Consider the following 19844-nt stretch of genomic DNA (forward strand, 5'->3'; position numbering starts at 1 on the left):
GATGAATCGTTGATTTTTTGCAGTTGCACAGTGGATAATGTACTAATTTGTCGAATTTTACTTACCTAAAATGTTGCTTAAATCAATCAATAATGAAATAACTGTTGACTTCTTCATGTTTAATTTAGAAACTTTATTCTGGAGAATATGTTTCTCAAATAATATTAATGCATGACTGTTGATCTCTTACTTCAATTATTTGAGTATCTCATGTTGCACATAATTAACTTCATGAATTTGTTAGTGTTGGAATTACTAATTACTTGGAGTGTCCAAGATATTAGAAATACCTCCGCGAATCACAATTATTATTGTTGGATCCTTCTATTGCTTTTAAAGTTTAATACGCTATAATAATTAACCCATCGGTTACCCTAATTAAATCGAGCGAATTGGCCGTGCGGTTAGGGGCGCGCAGCTGTAAGCTTACACTCGGGAGGTAGTGGGTTCGAATCCCACTGTCGGCAGCCCTGAGGATGGTTTTCCGCGGTTTTCCATTTTAACACCAGGCACATTAAGTCCACGGCAGCTTCATTCCGATTCCTAGTCCTTTCCTATCGCATCATCGCCGTAAGATTTATCTGTGCCGATGCGACGAAAAGCAACTTGTAAAATATCCTAACTATTGGTTTTATCTTCTTGTATCTAAAAAGGTATGGATGTGAACTGGTAATTACAACAAATAAAAAAACTTGATCCTAATATCATTTACCCATCATCTTTGAAACACTACAAGAATCTAGCAATGCAAAACCGTCACCGCCGTAGTAAAGGTAAAATGATTAAACTGTGCTCAAATAGGATATCAAACACATACTTTTTCTCTTCTCCGGAAGATTCAATCCAATTTCGACAGACAAGTGAACATACTTCTCCCCTAAGTTTTTATTTTACATTGCGATCGATATATTCTTTGAATTCTTTATTTTAAATACCTTGTGATTTCCAATCTCCAACATCAATCTGTTGGTATCGAGCATACAAGGTAGTCAGTCATCACATTTTGATTCGTTGTTGGAAATTTCTGGGATTATTCTAAAATTCATGCAGTCAGACAGTGAAGATAATTGTGTGAACTGCGACTGAATGGTCGCTTGTGCGCGCAAATTCATTCCTTTCTATGTTGCTTATTCCAAGACAGCGACAGTCGTGTCGCCAAGAAAATAGGTCTGGTTGCATCTTTTTAATCGTTGCGATTGTACAGTCCCATGCAGGGGCGTAACGTTAGAGCCTGCAGGGGCGTAACGTTAGGACCTGCAGGGGCTGCATTGCAGGCCGGCCCGGGCCTTTAGGAGGCCCCCGTACTTTCCTCGTAAAAACAATATATATACTGTATATCCAGCCTTATCCGGGCTGAGTGGCTCAGACGGTTTAGTCGCTGGCCTTCTGACCCCAACTTGGCAGGTTCGATCCAAACTCAGTCCGGCGGTATTTGAAGGTGCTCAAATACGTCAGTCTCGTGTCGGTAGATTTGCTGGCACGAAAACAACTCCTGCGGGACTAAATTTCGGCATCTTGGCGTCTCCGAAAACTGAAAAAAGTAGTTAGTGGGACGTAAAGCCAATAACATGATTATTACTCTGCACGGAAATGGTCAGGGCAGTTTTGTAGAATCGGAATTCGTGCATATAGGAATTGCCATTTGGTTGTATCTACCAGCAGTTATTAAAACTATATCGATTGTAACACAGCACGGCTGTAAACTAAAGCTTGCTCTTGCCGTCTCTCACAAAACTGCGACACGCTCCACACAGAAAACCTGCGCCGAATTATTTTAAAATAATACAGCAATGAGAATTGATGGTCAACTGAGTAGACGTGGGTTCGCTTCCCACTTCAGCCATACTCGAAGTGGTTTTCCACTGTTTCCCACCTCTCCTACAGTCAAGTGCCGACTAAAGGCCACGATCGCTCCCTTCCCTCTTTCTTCTCTATCCCTTCCAGTACTCCCATCCCCCAGCAAGGCCTCTGTTCAGCGTAGCAAGTGAAGCCACCTGGGCGAGGTACTGGTCCTCCTCCCCAGTTATATCCCCGACCCACAAAATATCACGCTCCAGGACATTGCCCTTGAGGCGGTAGAGGTGGGATCTCTCACTGAGTCCGAGGGAAAACCAACCCTGGAGGGTAAACAGATTACGAAACGAAGAAAAGAACTGATACCAAAACATCATATTTCAGTTAAAAAATTATACTTTCTTCATATGTAGTGCATCTGAAATCGTATTATGCACAAATGTTAATAATAATGTTATTATCTTTACGTCCCACTAACAACTTTTACGGTTTTCGGAGGCACAAATTTTGCTAAACATGTAACTTTTATCACACACTATCTGTAGTACCCGGCGTTGCCCGGATAGATTTTGAATGTTTACCTTTAAGAATTGTAATACAGTTAGTTAGGCGTGAAGGGAATTTTTATACAATTCGTTTTCGAGGCATTGATTGAGAATTTTTAATATATATATTTAGTTTTAAAGTTATTTAAATGTGTTTGATTTCAGTTTTAGATGATTTAAATTTGGAGTAAAACTTTGCCCTTGTGAAAGCTCGAATTTACGGGATAGATTTGATCCTTTCAAGAAATAATAAGTGATAACTATATGTAATTACTCGTCGCGTTATAGATATGACGTACACGATTTCAGCTGTCATGGAGACTGTCACCAATCAGCCTTGCAACCCAAAAATCAGTGGTTTCAATATAATCTTGGTCGTTTTTGATTATTTACTTTCAAGCCCCTCTCAGATGATCCCCCCCTCCCGTCTCAATGGAGGCTGAACGTGGATTTAAACGGTATCCAGAGTGCCACAATTCGTCTCAGCGGCACATGAACAATGGATTCGACATTAATATAAGTTATTTTCCATTATTTTTGCATGTCATCCCCTCCCATTCCCTACCTCCAGTCGGTCCGGCTCCATGGCTAAATGGTTAGCGTGCTGCCCTTTGGTCACAGGGGTCCCGGGTTCGATTGTCGGCGGGGTCGGGACTTTTAACCATCGTTGGTTAATTTCTCTGGCACGAGGCTGGGTGTATGTGTAGTCTTCATCATCATTTCATCCTCATCACAACGCGCAGGTTGCCTACGGGAGTCACATTGGAAGACATGCACCTGGCGAGCAGAACATATCCTCGGACGCTCCCGGCACTGAAAGCTATACGTCATTTCATTTACCTCCAGCAGGGTTTGGGTTGTTTTATCTCGATAGTGTTATTTTTTTTTTCCAGATGGTAAATCATGTGTACGTAGTTTCGTTGAGAGCTATTTTGGAACGTACCCACATACATCCATAATCTCGGTTATTTTTACATTCATTTTCACCCCTTCTCAACCTCCGTACTGATTGCAGCTAAAGTATAACTTGACCATCCACAGTGTCACAGTTCAAATCAACGACCTCGTAAACAACGTATTCGATATTAATATCAGTCATTTTTGTTTATTTTTACATTTCACCCCCACCCCTAGGAGTTTTACACCAACAGTCTTTTTTTTTCAGATATTAAGTCATATGTGTACCAATTTTGTATGAGGGCTATGCTGGAAGAAACATACATCCGTAATTTCGGTCATTTTAGACATATTATTTTCCACTCCTTCTCATCTCCATGCCGATGGGAAATTAATATGGACTTAAACGACATCCGGGGTGTCATTATTCACCTCAGCGACCCCAAAAACTATGGACTGTACATTAATATTTGTCGTTGTCTATTAGTTTTATATTACACCACTCTCTCTGTGTTTTTTATAATTCACCCCCACCTCTATGGGTGCTAGGGGTATCTTACCCCCATAGTAATTTCTTCTAGATAGTAAGTCATATGTGTACCAAGTTTGATTGAGTTGTATGCTAGAACATACACGCATACATCCTGAAAATGTGTCACTTTCAATATTTTCTTTTCTTCAGCCGTTCTCACGCCACTGCCGATTGGGACTGAACATGGTCTTAAAAGGTATCCAGAGTGTCACAGTTCATGTCAGCGACTCCTAAAACTATGGATTCGATACAAATATCGGTCGTTTTCGGTTATAGGCCTATTTACACTTCACCCATACTCTAGTGGGCTAGGGGTCTCTTTACCCCAAAGTATAACTTCCAGATAGTAAGTTATATTTGTATCAATTTTGGTTGAGGGCTTTGGAAGAACATACACACTTACGTCCATTATCTCGGTCATTTTGGAAATTTTATTTTTCGTCTTTTATCACCCGCTATGCCAAAGGACGTTGAACTTGGACTCCTAAAAATCCGGAGTGTCACTATTTATTTCAGCTACACCGAAAAGAAAGGATTCGACACTATTTTCAATTATTCTTATATCTCACACCCTCCCAGCTCCAACCCCATGGTTGCTAGTGAAGTTGTACCTCCACGCAGTTTTTCTCCCGATAGTAAGCCATGAGTGTACCACGTTTGGTAGAAATCACTCCCGTAGTCCCGGAAAGTATGGATTCAACCCTAATACCGGTCGTTTTTAGTTATTGTTATATTTTGCCCCCTTTCCTAGGGCATTTAGGTGTATCCTGCTCCCACAGTATCTTTTCTAGGTAGTAGGTAATATTTGTACCAAGTTTAGATGACAACTATGCTGGAACATACATACAAACATCCATAATCTCGATCATTTGGACATTTTCTTTTCTTCACCCCTTCTCACCTCCCTCCCCCCTCCTTCCGACTGGGGCTCAGTGTGGACTTAAACAACATCCGGAGTGACACTATTCATTTCAGCCACCACGAAAACTATGAATTCGATACTGTTTTCGATTTATTTCTCGTCACCTCCAACCCTTACCCCTACAGGTGCTAAGGTTGTCACCCCACGCGGTTTATCTCCTGATAGTAAGTTATAAGTTTACCAAGTGTGGTTGAAATCGATCCAGTAGTCCCAAAAACTATTGATTCGAAACTATTATTGGTCGTTTTTAGTTATGTATATTTCACCCCCTTACCGAATGGTTCTAGGAGTGTCTTACCCCAAACAGTACGTTTTCCAGATAGTAAGTCATACTTGTATCAATTTTGGTTGAGAGCTGCGATGGAACATATATCCTTTATCTCGGTTATTTTGGACAATTTCTTTTTTACCCTTTCTCCACTCCTATGCTAAAGGGGGATGAACTTGGATTTTAAAATTTCCGGAGTGTCACTATTCATCTCAGGGACTCTGAAAACTACGGATTAGGAACTATTTTCGATTATTTTATATCCCCCCACTCAGCCCGCTTAAGTGTGCCAGGGGTGTCTTAAACCAACGCGGTTAGCCTCCTTATAGTAAGTCATAAGTGTACCAAGTTTGGTTCAAATTTTAGTCTTGAAAAATATGGATTCGAGAATATTACTTTTTTTTTATAGAAATGCTATTTGTTCGGGGCGTCGACCTATGAATATCTTTTGCCCCTACTTGCACCATATGTGAGGAACCTGCGTGTATTATGTAAATGGCGGAAGTGTAAAGTGTTGAATGTGAGGAAGGGAACGTTAAGGACGACACAAACAACCAGTCCCCAAGCCAGGAATATAATTATTTAAAATTAGAAACCCCTGACCCGGCCGGGAATGGAACCCGGGGCCGCCGGATGACAGGCGGACACGTTGTCCCCTATACCGCGGGGCCGGACAATAATATTACTGGCCGAGTTTATTTATATTTGTATTTCACCACTTCTCCTAGGGTTTTAGGGGTGTCTTTCCCCCCACAGCATTTTTCACAGATTGGTAAGTAATATTTGAACCAGATTTATTTTACAGCTTTGCTAGAAAATACACACATACACCCATAATCTCGATCGTTTTTGTGATTTTATTTGTTCACCCTTTCTCTCCCCTATCGCAAAGGGGGATGAACTTTGACTTTGAAAAATCCGGAGTGTCACTATCCATCTCAACGACCCCGAAAGCTATGGCTTCGACACTATTTTCGATTATTTTTTATAATTCACTCCACCCTTGCCCCTCACCAACAAAGGGGGCTGAACTTGGACTTGCAAAAATTGTGGAGTGTCACTATTCATCTCAGGGACCCCGAAAACTGTGGATTCGACACTATTTTCGACAATTTTTATAATTCACTTGCCCCCCACCACCAAGGGGGCTGAACTTCGACTCATAAACATTCCAGAGTATCACTATTTATCTGAGCGACCCTAAAAACAACGGAATGGACACTATTTTCAATTATTTTTATACGTTACCCCACTGACCTCCCACCCCCCATCCTGTAAGGGGGCTTGCGATGGCTTACCTCTACAGTGCTCGTCTTATGACAGCAAGTAATAAATGGATGAATTTACTCTAGCAGGAGATGTGTCATTTACATTCATTTTTATATACAGTATATAGATTTATTCGACAACAATGCATAATGCTGATAAGTAGATGTAATAACACTCAGTCAGTTCAGTTTCGAATGAGCTCTCTCTGCGCGAAGGCTTCTCAGTTGTGTTGTTTGATATTTTTCAAACTTTATTTGAACAGTTTTTGATTTAACTTTGTTCGTATATTTTTCTGTATTTTAATCGAATAAATTGTTATAACTGAGACTTTGGTATCGGTTACTTTGGACAATTTCTTTTTTACCCTTTCTCAACTCCTATGCTAAAGGGGAATGAACTTGGACTTTAAAAATTCCGGATTGTCACTATTCATCTCAAGGACTCTGAAAACTACGGATTAGAAACGATTTTCGAAAATTTTTACACACCACCCCCGTCAGACCGCTGTAAAAAGCCAATTTTAAGTACGAACAACTGAGTGGTAAATGGTTCAGCAGTTTAGCCGTTACACCACTGAGGGCAGCCAAACAAAACATATTAAATATTATTTAATAATCTTACAATAGTGAATAATCCCTTTGTTTATATATTTTGACAATATATCGCATAGTATCTACCTGGTGAAATTAAATTTACATAAGTTATTCCTAGGTTTTACATATTATTTGAGAGGGCTCAAATTTTTATTTTGGCAGGCGAGCTCGTATTACATTCGTTACGCCCCTGGTCGCATGTACGTGCATTCGTATTTGTAGCAATGTGTTTCATTTTTGCGGCTAAACAATCACGCGATTATAAATCTCAAGTGCCCGGCTTGCCATAGGGTTGGCGCCAAGAAGGGCATCCGACCGCCAGATCAACATCACGTGCCAACCCCAATAACGTTTGAAAAAAAAGAAAAAAGAAAGAAGAAGATTATTATTTTAGATGAGAAGGCGACAGGAAATTGCTTGTTTGCGCATGACATGCCGCGGATTATTACATCACACGCGCTGAACTTCGTCCTTGACCAAGCAACAAAATAGCGAATGCCGTTGCTTGCTTTCAACACGCGTGTATGGTGTATTAATATCGAACGTTGACTCACACAACTAGTTACAATACACGAGTGAAACCTCAGACGGCACGTAACGTTTTAAATGCATATCCAGAGACATTCTGAGAAGCAGTCTGTTAAATGGCTATAGCACGACTTAAACCTATTACACAGCTCATTTTATTCCTGTTAAGGTTTGACAATCGAATGCAAGGCTGTACAACTTACTTTAAGACTTTGGTGAAGGGGGCGGATGACCTCGATATTTCGCCCCTTAATACAGCTGGCTAGCAAGCTTGTTATTTTAAGTGACTGCTGATATCGTGATCATATCCTCGTGATTTGCAGTTTTACGTGGAATCCGAACTATGGAAACGAAGCTTATCGTTTCAGAAATTGCATATGCATGCACCTTGGTGACAAGCCATTGCCAATATCACTCGGCTATCATCCCTCCCCCACTCCCCGTTTGCATCGTCATCATCATCATCACGCCCATCTCCTTGGCGGAACTGTCTGCGCATTGGCTTTTGGTTCAGAGGGCAGCGGGTTCGATTCCCGGCCGGGCGGGAATTTAAAATCTTAAAATGGTTAACTCCCTTGGTTCGAGGACTTGACCTTTGTGCAGTCCCGAACTTCTCATACACCACACACAACACTTACCATCGTGGGGTCCGGCTCCATGGCTAAATGGTTAGCGTGTTGGCCCTTGGTCACAGGGGTCCCGGGTTCGATTCCCGGCAGGGTCGGGAATTTTAACCACAATTGGTTAATTTCACTGGCACGGGGGCTGGGTGTACGTGCCGTCTTCATCATCATTTCATCATCATCATCAAGACGAGCAGGTCACCTACGGGTGTCAAATAAAAAAGACCTGCAACTGGCGAGCCAAACTTGTCCTCGGACACTCCCGGCACTAAAAGCCATACGCCATTTCATTTTTACCGTCGTGGGAGAGGCTACCTTGCGAGGGTTAAACTAGGCTAACAATAGCCACACGAAATTATTATTATTGTTGTTGTTGTTGTTGTTGTTGTTAACTTAATCATATGCCTAGATTTCTGAGCCAACATTGGCCGGTTTTATTCCGGATCAGTCCAATGGTACGGTATTTCAAGGTGTTCAGGTACGTCATCCTCGCGTTGATGGCACTTAAAGGAACTTCTGTGGAACAAAATTCTGGCATCTTTATTTCCTCGTAAACCACAAAAGTAGTTAGTGTGACGTCAAAATCAGTCATATGCTTCTTCTTCTTCTTCTTCTTCTTCCTGCACAACCGAGCTCGATAGCTGCAGTCGCTTAAGTGCGGCCAGTATCCAGTAATCGGGAGATCGTGGGTTCGAGCCCCACTGTCGGCAGCCCTGAAGATGGTTTTCCGTGGTTTCCCATTTTCACTCCAGGCAAATGCCGGGGCTGTACCTTAATTAAGGCCACGGCCGCTTCCTTCCACATCCTAGGCCTTTCCCATCCCATCGTCGCCATAAGACCTATCTGTGTCGGTGCGACGTAAAGCAAATAGCAAAAAAAAATCTTCCTGCACTGCTTTCCCTAAAGCCTGGTGGGCTCGTGGTTGCGAACTATGTAGCACAAGAAAACCTGAACCTGTTTTACAGCCGGATGCCCTTCCTAACTCCAGCTCTATGACGTTGGATGTATTCAATATTCCGTGTTGCTGTGGTGGTTGGTAGTTTGCTGCGTTGTGCGTATATGAAGAGGACTGTATTTCAGGGTTCATAGATGTCTTTTCAAAACATGCGGGACATTCCTAACTTTGTATATAAGGAGTTGGCCACAGGCCCTTAAAGGAATCGTGGGAACACGAAACATAATCTTACTGCCATCTTAAGGTCTTTGGACTGTTATTATAATATAAACCAAATAAAGATATGAAACATTAGTTACTTGAAAAATAATCACTTACAATTATTCTTCTTCATTATTTCCAAATTTTTCGGATAAAAAGTAAATTCATGTCTCCATTCCGAGGTGAGGCAACTCTTCTCAGGCACATTGTCAGTGGAGGTAAACTGAATGTACCCTTTTCACAACATTTCAGCTCTCCTGCTAATCATAATTTTCTGTCAGTAGGCTACTGGGAATCAAACCCGGGCTTACACAGTCTACGGAGGACAATTTCACAAGTAGTTTTGGTTTCAATGTGTATATGGAAAGTCAGTCAACAGTGAGAGTCTTCAAGGAAATGTTTCCGAAAATCTTCTGTGAAGATGCAGCAAAGAAGACGGGCGTGATTATTATTACTATTATTATTACAATTATTATTATTATTATTATTATTATTATTATTGTTGCTAATTTGGTAATTTTTTTTGTTATTTTGTTTTACGTCGCACCGACACAGATAGGTCTTATGACGACGATGAGGCAGGAAGGGGCTAGGAGTGTGAAGGAAGTGGCCGTGGCCTTAATTAAAGTACAGCCCCAGCATTTGCCTGGTGTGAAAATGGGAAACCACGGAAAACCATCTTCAGAGCTGCCGACAGTGGAGTTCGAACCCACGATCTCCCGAATACTGGATACTGGCCGCACTTAAGCGACTGCAGCTATCGAGCTCGGTAATTTGGTATTTTTGAACACTTTTCTTCACACGTTAGCTATACCGATATCATTAACATTTACATATATCGATTGCGACAGATAAATGTAGTGTCTCGATACTCGACGTCGCGTTGGCAAATTCTGAATAGACACATTCTGACAACCTCTAAATATAAAGACATATCATTCGCATTTTATAAATTGAGGACTTATTTGGTTAACAACTGTGTATGTAATATAATAATTATTGCTTTAAATTCGCGGTTGGCAAAATTGAAAAAAGTCAATATATTTTCGCATGCCTAACAAAATACAGGACATTTTGGCGTCCTGACGAAGATTTTCTGGACAATCGGACAAGGTACGAAAGAAAGAGCAATCCCCTTTTTTACGGGTGTATGCACCCTTCTGTATTGGGACAAACACAAGCATCCATTCCCAGAGTCTGAGTAATTAACCCAACGCGGCTAAAATCTCTGACCCAGGCGAGGATCGAACTTGGGCCCCTCTAAACCGAAGGACCCGACGCTGTGTATTCAGTCATGAAGCTGGTCAAGACTTAAAATTATTGTTATTATTATTATTATTATTATTATTATTATTATTATTATTATTATTATTATTATTATTATTATTATTATTATTATTATTATTATTATTACAACTTCAATATCAACGTAAATATACCAGGTGGCTCACGAACGCCGTACTTTCTACATATAAATGTCCCGCATGCACAAATGATGAATGGGGTGTCTACCAACTGATTTTCACTGGGGAACTACTGCCAGCGGGCAGGTTACGTCAGAATATGAAGAGATAAGAATCGGAGTGTCGCTCGCAGCATGTTACTCAGCGACACCGGTCTAATGCACCCCTCACCGCATACTTCTTGGCTGGTGTATAGTAATAGCCGCACAATATTTGCTGCCTGCATATCGACAATGCCTAGTGTGTTCAGCAGCGATGAATAGACAGACAGTATTTTAAACTGGACAACCTGGTCGGAATGGAATCGAAGCTCCAAACAGACATGTGCCTTCTACTCACATGTTTCGCCGAACAGTATTAGTTTTTGTTTCATACAATCAACTCTTTTATCGAGTGGAATATCTACACGTGTATATATTAAGAAGTTATTAGACATCCTTGACTGCATCTTTGGCGTGTCTACCAACAGTAGCGGCTTTTTGATTAGGGGGTGGGGCGAGGAGGGACAGTCACCTCCCGCACTCACTTTGTGGAGTAAATATAACATATTTATTCCACTTTAGCCAACTGGAACTAGGTATTATTTTTAAAAAGCTCTTTGTGCAAGTTTTGTTGTCTTATACGCTAAATCTTTCCTTTATTTTCTCTAATTAACATAATTATTTGCGGAAATGCGCACAAAACTCCGTCTGTCACGGCTAAGCGACTTGTATAGCGCTACGGCAAGTAGTGGAGACTTTGTATGTGCTGTGAGGAAGGGTAGTAGGGGTACATATTTTTTTAACAAGGTCGTGGCCACTGAGTTATAATTCACCCGCTTGCCGCGCGCATTCGTCAGTCTGGCAGTCACTTTATGTCTGTTAGTTTATTAGTGTGAATTCAAATATTAAATGACTTTTAATTGCATTATTATGTCGTACTTCTATGTAATTGTACCGAGCGAGCTGGTCGTGGAATTACGGTTTCGCAGTTGTGAGCTTGCACTCGGGAGATAGTGGTTTCGAATCCCACTGTCGGCCACCCTGAAGATGGATTTCCGTGGTTTCCCATTTTTACCAGGCAAATGCTGGGGCTGTACCTTAATTAAGGCTACGGCCGCTTCCTACCCGCTGTGTCAGTGCGACGTAAAGTCAATTGTAAAAAAAGATATATTTAATCGTAATTGTAATTTCAACGCGAGACAATACCAACTTTACTTTCACCGGACTAAATTCTTTCTTTTTCATTACGTTATTTTATATATAAGTGTAATTAACCTGCCCCGTGGATTATTCATAATAGTTTTCTTTTGAGAATTTGATTCAATGCTGTATAATCAAATTTTCACCAGGTCTCACGAACATACTACGGGGCAGGTTAAATACATTTACTTAATAAATAACATAGCACAAATAAATAATTTAGTCCAGTGAAAGGAACGTTGGTATTATCTCCCGTTGAAGTACAATTACAACTGAATATTTTCTTTTACAATTGGCTTTACGTCGCACCGACATAGATAGGATTTAAAATGTCGATGAGACAGGAAAGGGCTACGCATGGAAAGGAAGCGACCGTGGCCTTAAATATGGTACAGCCCCAGTACTTGCCTGGCGTGACAATGGAAAACCACGGAAAACCATCTTCAGGGCTGCCGACAGTGGGATTCGAAACCACTATCTCCCGAGTGCACAGCTGCGCGCCCTTAACCCCACGGCCACTTCGCCCGGTACAATTAAATAGAAGTACGACATGATTATGCAATTAAAAATCATTTATATTTAAATACACACTAAGAAACTAACAGACATTAAAGAGACTACCAGACTAACGAATGTGCGCGGCAAGCAGGTGAATTATAAGTCAGTGTCCACGACCTTGGCAAAAAAAAATGTACCCCTACTACCCTTCCTCACAGCACATGCAAAGTCTCCACCACTTGCCGTAGTGCTATACAAATTGGTTAGCCGCGACAAACAGCATTTTGTGCGTATTTCCGTCAATAATTATGTTAATTGTTACGGAGTATCGTGGATTTGCAGAGGTGAAAGAAGGTGCGGGGGTGAACAGGTCTCAAAATACGAAATTAAAGTTAAGATAAAATTTAACAAGGTTATATTTTCTTAGCAAAATCAAGAAATAACAAGAATGGCAGGTACAGAGTAGCAAGGCAACAAATGTACAATTACAGTATTCACAGGATTTGGGCTTCGAGCCCCGGACTCACAATTCTTGAGCAATTAGCCCAACTTTACCCAAAAACAAGATTCGACAAAAGGGCAGAAGACCCCAATCATGTTCAGGAGCACTTGCTCCCAATTACAAAATAAAGCCTCCTCGAGGCACCCAAAATCATTTTCAAAAGAGCAATCCGCTCTCAAAGTTTAAGCCTATCAAAGGCCACACCAAACTCGACTTTCCAGCTGTCCTCCAAGGACATAGACACAGGGGTAAAAAGATACCCAACCTACTGAGGCCTATTAAGTGAAGAAACAGAAATATTACATAGCCTCGACAATACCAATTTGAGAGGAGGCGAAGCTGCACTCCTAATACATTTTGTTTAAAACCTACTTGGCACTAGGCCGTTAATGCAAGGGCTAATCCCATACTAAAGAGGTGACATATGAGAAGACAATTTACATTACGCTAGAAGAAACGGTTGAGAAAATAAGTTCACCTCGAAGCAATATGAGTGGGAGCTCGAGAGGGTTAAGCACTCTCTATCCCAATTTGTAGTTAAAACAGAAAGAATTGATACCGAGTGTCTTTACATTTTAAAGGAAAGTTACATGGAAAAGGCTTCGGACCTGCCCCGAGAGTTAAACTGCTGAGCTAGCAAGAAAGGAAGTTATTAAAAGGCCATTACCTTGTGGTTGAACTGCTGCCCGAAGAAAGAGGCGATTCCCGCCCCCTGCTACGTAATTTACACACTGTTAGCTGTTACTGAAGTGGCTCGGAGACCCGAAAATCAGCAGTTTATATACTCTCGCGGAAAGTTCGAGGCGTTTCAAGAATGAGAACACTCTCCCACAAGAATTTTATTGGCTAACCAAGAAAACCCCTACACAAGACGAAGAAGAAACACATTATTGGTGGAAAATTAATTCGAGAAATTCGGGATTGGTAAATTCAAAACAAGGGGAAAGAAAGGGTTAATATTGCCAACTTAAACAATGACTGAAAGAAATTTAACAAAGAACAAACTTATGAATTCAAAATTTCTCCAAAAACATAGTTCTTTCACTTCGCACTAGGGTGCACAATTGTAGTTCTTCAGTAGTGTCCTCTAGAAGAGAATGTTCACACTTCTTACCACAGGCAAAACAAAAATACATCGAAAACGACACAGTTCAGAAACTTCAAAATTTACAAGTAGGGACATCTTCTGAGAAACTTGAGAATTAACACAGTAGATAAAGTTCAGGTTTCCTCCAGTAGAGGAGTTTCAACTGGCGCAAAGTTTGAATTAGCGGCGTGGAGGTGTACCACCCGGTACATTAATAATTAAAGAAATTAAACGATGGAATTAGCAGATAAGACAACAAGGCTTGTACAAACAGCTTTTTTAAAATAATCTCTAGTTCCAGCTGGCTAAAGTGGAATATAAATGTAATGTTTACTCCACAAAGTGGGGGGGGGGGCGGGGGGGAGGGTGACTGTGCCTCCTCAGCCACCCCGTAATCGCCGCTACTGTTTGTACACACGCCAAAGATGCAGAGAAGAAAATCTAATAACTTATTAATTTATACACGTGTAGACATTCCACTCGATAAAAGTGTTGCATGTATGAAACAAAAACTAATACTGTTCGGTGAAGTACGTGTGAAGAAGGCATACATCTGTTTTTAGCTTCTGTTGCATTCCGACCAGGTTATCCAGATTAAAATAATGTCTGTGTATTCGTCGCTGCTGAACACACTAGCCATTGCCGATATGCAAACAGCAAATATAGTGCGGCTGTACCATACACCAGCTTAGAACTATGCGGTCGAAAACGATGTTTACTAATGCAAGGGGTGCATTTGACCGGTAGCGCTGAGTAACATGCTGCGAGCGACACTCCGGTCCTTATCTCTTCATATTCTGACGTAACCTGCCCGCTGGCAGGTGTTACCTGTGAAAATCAGTTGGTAGACACCCCATTCAATATTTGTGAATGCGGGACATTTATAAGTAGAAAATACGGCGTTCGAGAGCCACCTGGCAATATATTATAAGAGTTTTGTCTGTACATTTCTCAAAATTTGGAAAGAATGGTCATGCCAACAGAAACAAGGAAATGCACTTTTTACTTTTCCGTAATGTCTGTCTGTCTGTCTGTCTGTCTGTCTGTCTGTTTGTCTGTCTGTCTACATGTATATGCACGTATCACGAGAAAAGGCTGAAGGGAATTTAATGAAAATCGATATGTAAAGTCGGGGGATGGGCCACTACAATCTAGGCTGTAAATCATTTTATTCACGCTGAGTAAAATGGTATTTTATGGTAAGGCCTAAAATTTAATTCTGAAATATCTCTATTATTAGTTGTCTTATTCAACCTGGATGAAATTGTAGTTTAGGGGAAGGCAAAAAAAAATTAATTTTTAAATACCTATGTTATTGGTCCTATCGAAAAGTACTACATAGCAAACGTTACAGGGAATACAATTTCCGATCGTTTAAGGTTTATTCAGTTTTACCGTACCGACTATGATAAGAATGGTATTTCAGAGTTGACAGAAAACTGAATATGAAGGCCTACAATATCGAAAGCGCATAACATTGATCAACAATAACATTACTTTAACCATTGTTTTATGTCATGTTCTTTGTCTTTTATGCTGCCACTCAGTATCTCTAGATGGAACTACTGCTGCGTACCGAGTAAAATAGTATGACTATAATATATAGGTGGGAAATAGCTGGGGAGTTAGAAAACTTTCTTCTTTAGCAAGCCATTTCTCTGATTTATACATTTTCTGATACTGCTGGTATGTAACACACTAGTTCATCATAGTATTCCAGCTATTCGATCCCTACTCTGACGCGCTGTTTTGAATGAGCAGTGTGCAAACTTAAAGCAGAGGCACACTTAGTAGTAGAAGTAGTAGTAGTAGTATGACCTGGTCTAGAATTACAATAAGGCCTATTCCAAATTATACAACCACAATTCACTAAATAACTCAAAATTCAACAGAGGGAAAGAAGTGAGTAATTCAGTCTAACTACGCAATTTCTGCATTATGTTTTAAGGTAAAAGGGTGAATTCGTGTCCTCACCACAATAGTGGTGGACTGCATGTACCATTTCAACCACATACCAGTCCTCCAACTCTTCTTGAATTTCTTGCAGTACCGGGAATCGAACCCGGGCCCCCGGGGATGGCAGCTAACAACATTAACCCTTGCGCTACGGAAGCGGACATTTTTTGACGATTAAAAGAGATTACATTATGGAAGCTAACACCGAGATACTTTATTTGATATTTGGCATCACCTGGGTAAGTTGACGTATGGTCTTTCAAAGAGCTGTATGTTAACAATGTTTTCTTCTCTTTTTTTTTTTTTTTTTTTTTTTTTGCTAGTTGCTTTACGTCGCACCGACACAGATAGGTCTTATGGCGACGATGGGATCGGAAAGGCCGAGGAGTTGGAAGGAAGCGGCCGTGGCCAAAATTAAGGTACAGCCCCAGTATTTTGCCTGGTGTGAAAATGGGAAACCAAGGAATCCAGCTTCAGGGCTGCCGACAGTGGGATTCGAACCCACTATCTCCCGGATACAAGGTCACAGCCGCGTGCCCCTGACCGCACGGCCAACTCGCCCAGTGTTTATAATCTAGATTTTAACGGGTTGATTTCAATTCCAATCTCATTAAATCCTTGTAAAAACGATCATGTCCATCGCAGAATACTTGTCCTTCCCCATAGGCTCAGCAAATGAGATGACTGTCAGAGGTTTCAGACCAGCTACTAGTGAATCTCTTTATTTGCTTGCCGCAGTTTCTTCAGAAAGCTGGTTGAGCATTTTGGTCTGTAATCAAATCAAGTAGAGCGGGCATTACGCCTTTCAGTAATTTAATGAGCTTTGTTGCAGAATGATTAACCTCGACTGGTGTCTCATTTCCCTCTTGTAATGATAAGATTAGGACAGTTCATTTGGAAGGGACTGTGGAGTTTTCCAAAGTTTTCTTAAGATGTTCGTGACCAATGTTGTGGAAAGCTTTAAGTATATCGAGCAAGACGATTGTTACATCGGACTTGGTGTCTTTGGCATTCTTCAAAATAAATTGTAATAGTGTCGTGTTTAGGTGGGTGCCTGGACTATAGGTGAAACCTCTTTGATATTCATGGAAGGAGACGAATTCATGCAATTTCCGATCATGGCCTAGTTCCTTATAATTCTGCGGAATAGCGTACTGCCAAGTAATGACGGTATGGGCAGTTTTTCTGAAGACTTAGTACGGGAGATTCAAACTTAGCGTCTCACTTTTCCTTTTTACATTCTAAATTCTTTGGGAAAAACACTGTCACTCTAAGCAAGCTGAGTTAGATTTCACCTTTCGATTCCGCCAAACCCTGCCGCAGTAGCTAATTTGAACGTTTTTTCATCTGGAATATAAGTAGTGCCGGAACTCCCGCATTTTTTTTTTTTTTTTTTTTTTTTTTGGCGCCGGCTCGCTTCCGAAAGTTACTAAGATGTATTCGTACCAAGACATATTGCTGAAATGACAACTTGCTAATTATACAAGTTCATAAATGCCTTTAATTATCTATTAATTTATATATATATAAAAAATAACATGTCCTGACTGACTGACTGACTGACTGACTGACTGACTGACTGACTGACTGACTGACTGACTGACTGACTGACTGACTGACTGACTGACTGACTGACTCATCATCGCCGAGCCAAAACTACTGGACATATAGAAATGAAATTTTGGGGATACATTTATAGTAGAGTGTAAGTGCTCACTAAGGGAGGATTTTTGGATATTCAGTCGCTAACGGAGTGAAAAGGGGGATGAATTGTTTAAATGAGCATATCCATATCTCAAACATTTTATTTACAGATGTAAAAATTGGTATCTAGAATCTCCTTTAAAAAAACACGTATTTTTTTGTTTTTGTGGAAAATTCTCTTAAGGGGGGTTAAAAAAGTTGAAAATTGGTTGAATACCTTTTATGAGGATGGTAATATCTAAAAAGCTGAAGAGTTGGCCGTGCGGTTAGAGGCGCGTGGCTGTGAGCTTGCATCGAATCCCACCGTCGGCAGCCCTGAAGATGGTTTTCCGTGGTTTCCCCATTTGCACACCAGGCAAATGCTGGGGCTGTACCTTAATTAACGACACGGCCGCTTTCTTCCTACTCCTAGGCCTTACCTATCCCATCGTCGCCATAAAACCTATCTGTGTCGGTGCGACGTAAAGCCATTAGCAAAAAAACTGAGGATGTTACAAACATGAACATTGGTGTTTGCATTCTACTTTAAAAATAAAGAAGCACATATCTTTTTGTTTTTGGAAAATCCAATTAATTCGGGGTGAACAGGATTGACAATTTTTTTAAAAAACTATGGGCCGATTACAGAAAGGACGACTAGTTTTAAGCCTTAGACAACGTCTACCTAAATAACGTCTAAATCGAGCACGATCTTCCATTGCATATACAATGTTCAGCCGATGTTTAACTAGAAATCGTTTAAAGTGTCAATATTGGTTTGAAAATGAAGATAGAAATATCTTAGAAATATCTTACATGCAACTCTGCTTGTCGCAACCAATGAAATTGGTCGGTGCGCGTGCCGAACGCCAGTCAGCTGTTTGTCTTCCTACACATGACTCAAATATGCCTAAGCATGAGCATGACTTGCCCACAGATAAGAGTATCGCTTTCGGTGGAAAATAAATCTCATAATATTATCAACAAAAAAGCGACACGCCAGCTTACGGGGAAGTGTAGCTTTGATTATAGCGTTGTTACAGTGAGTGTAATCTACACGTAAATACGGTAGCTTCGACGAAAGGAAGATGAAGCAATAATAATGTGTAACCGAGTGTGTTGTACGGGCCATATAGATGTAGCTCGCATTCTGGAGATCGTAGGTTCGTAACGCATCATCGGCAGCCCTGAAAACTGTTTTCAGTAGTTTCCCTATTTTTACACCAGGCAAAAACTAGGGCTGCTTTTATAGCCACGGCTCTTCTTCTCCAGTCCTACCATCACCACCACCTACCTTTTCGTATCTGATTGTTGCCAAAAGCTTATACGATTATATACAGAAAAACCACATACAACCTACTTTTTAGTTTTCACTATTATGCGTGTTTACTTGGCAGTGAATATAAGTGAATCCCTCCCGGTTGATGTATGTGATAGCCCTTTGACGATTGGGACAAGTAATTCTGACATGTCTGTAGTCGAAGCGACCTATAATTCTATGGAAATTACCCCATGTATATAATAAAGTATATCGGTTGTCAATAATTGTATTCAAGTTGACAGTTACTGAACTGTCCCTTTATCAGTCTCAAGAAACAGGTCTCTTGAAAAGCGAAACGTTATTTTAAGATTTTGTACCTCCCCGTACATGTCAAATGAATTGCTGCAAATTAGCAGCGGGCGACCCACAGAGAGGCCGTCGGACTAACCTTTCTTCCCGAAATCGTCTCAACATGATAATACACATTTCATGTTTCATGGTACGTAACCTCTGATTATTATTCACTCCTCGCATTTGAGGTTAAGCACTAATGAACATTGGTTTTAAAGGTGTCTAAGTGATAAATATCGTCTCTGCAATGCGGCAGCCATACTTACGCGTTGTTTAACCGTAGACATCGTCTAAACACCGTTTCTGCAATCGGCCCTACCTCTACAGTATATCCACAGTCTATATACAGTCGCGAAGCTCTGATGATATTTTTCATCCGATGCGACTACAGCGCCCCAAGCGGCGAGGTATAGGCAACTTGCTAGCAGACAACAGGGAACGAATTACCACTACAGTGTAAAATTGTCATAACTTCTGAACCATTCATGAAACAAATGTCCTGACAAGGTTATTGTAATCCTTATGAAATAGTGGAGGAGGTCAAACAAGTTATTTCGATGAAGAGTTCGAGGATAATATCGAAATATTTATTTAATCTTAAGGAGTTATTTTTCTTTACCGCGGACTATAACATAAAATCGCTTTAAGAGGGCAACCGGTTCGAAATAGGTATATACCATCGCGGACTTTTTTGTAGAGGTTTCTATGCTCTACAATTCTTACTCGTATACTTGG

At 40.7% G+C, this 19844-nt stretch overlaps 1 protein-coding gene across 3 annotated transcripts in view; it reads right to left on the reverse strand.

The window, feature by feature from the left end:
• Nucleotides 1-19434, reverse strand: part of LOC137501271 (cholecystokinin receptor type A-like) — a 208487-nt gene extending 189053 nt beyond the window's left edge. For 2 of the 3 annotated variants that reach the window (XM_068228205.1, XM_068228202.1), the window contains exon 1: nt 19376-19433. The gene's annotated coding sequence lies outside the window, so the exon portion shown is untranslated. Of the gene's footprint in view, nt 1-19375 lie in introns of all 3 variants that reach the window. The other variant, XM_068228207.1, reaches the window with a different exon arrangement.
• Between the last annotated feature and the right edge of the window lie 410 nt (nt 19435-19844).

The sequence above is a fragment of the Anabrus simplex genome, chromosome 1 (assembly GCF_040414725.1).
Source record: "Anabrus simplex isolate iqAnaSimp1 chromosome 1, ASM4041472v1, whole genome shotgun sequence".
In the NCBI taxonomy this organism is placed as follows: domain Eukaryota; kingdom Metazoa; phylum Arthropoda; class Insecta; order Orthoptera; family Tettigoniidae; genus Anabrus; species Anabrus simplex.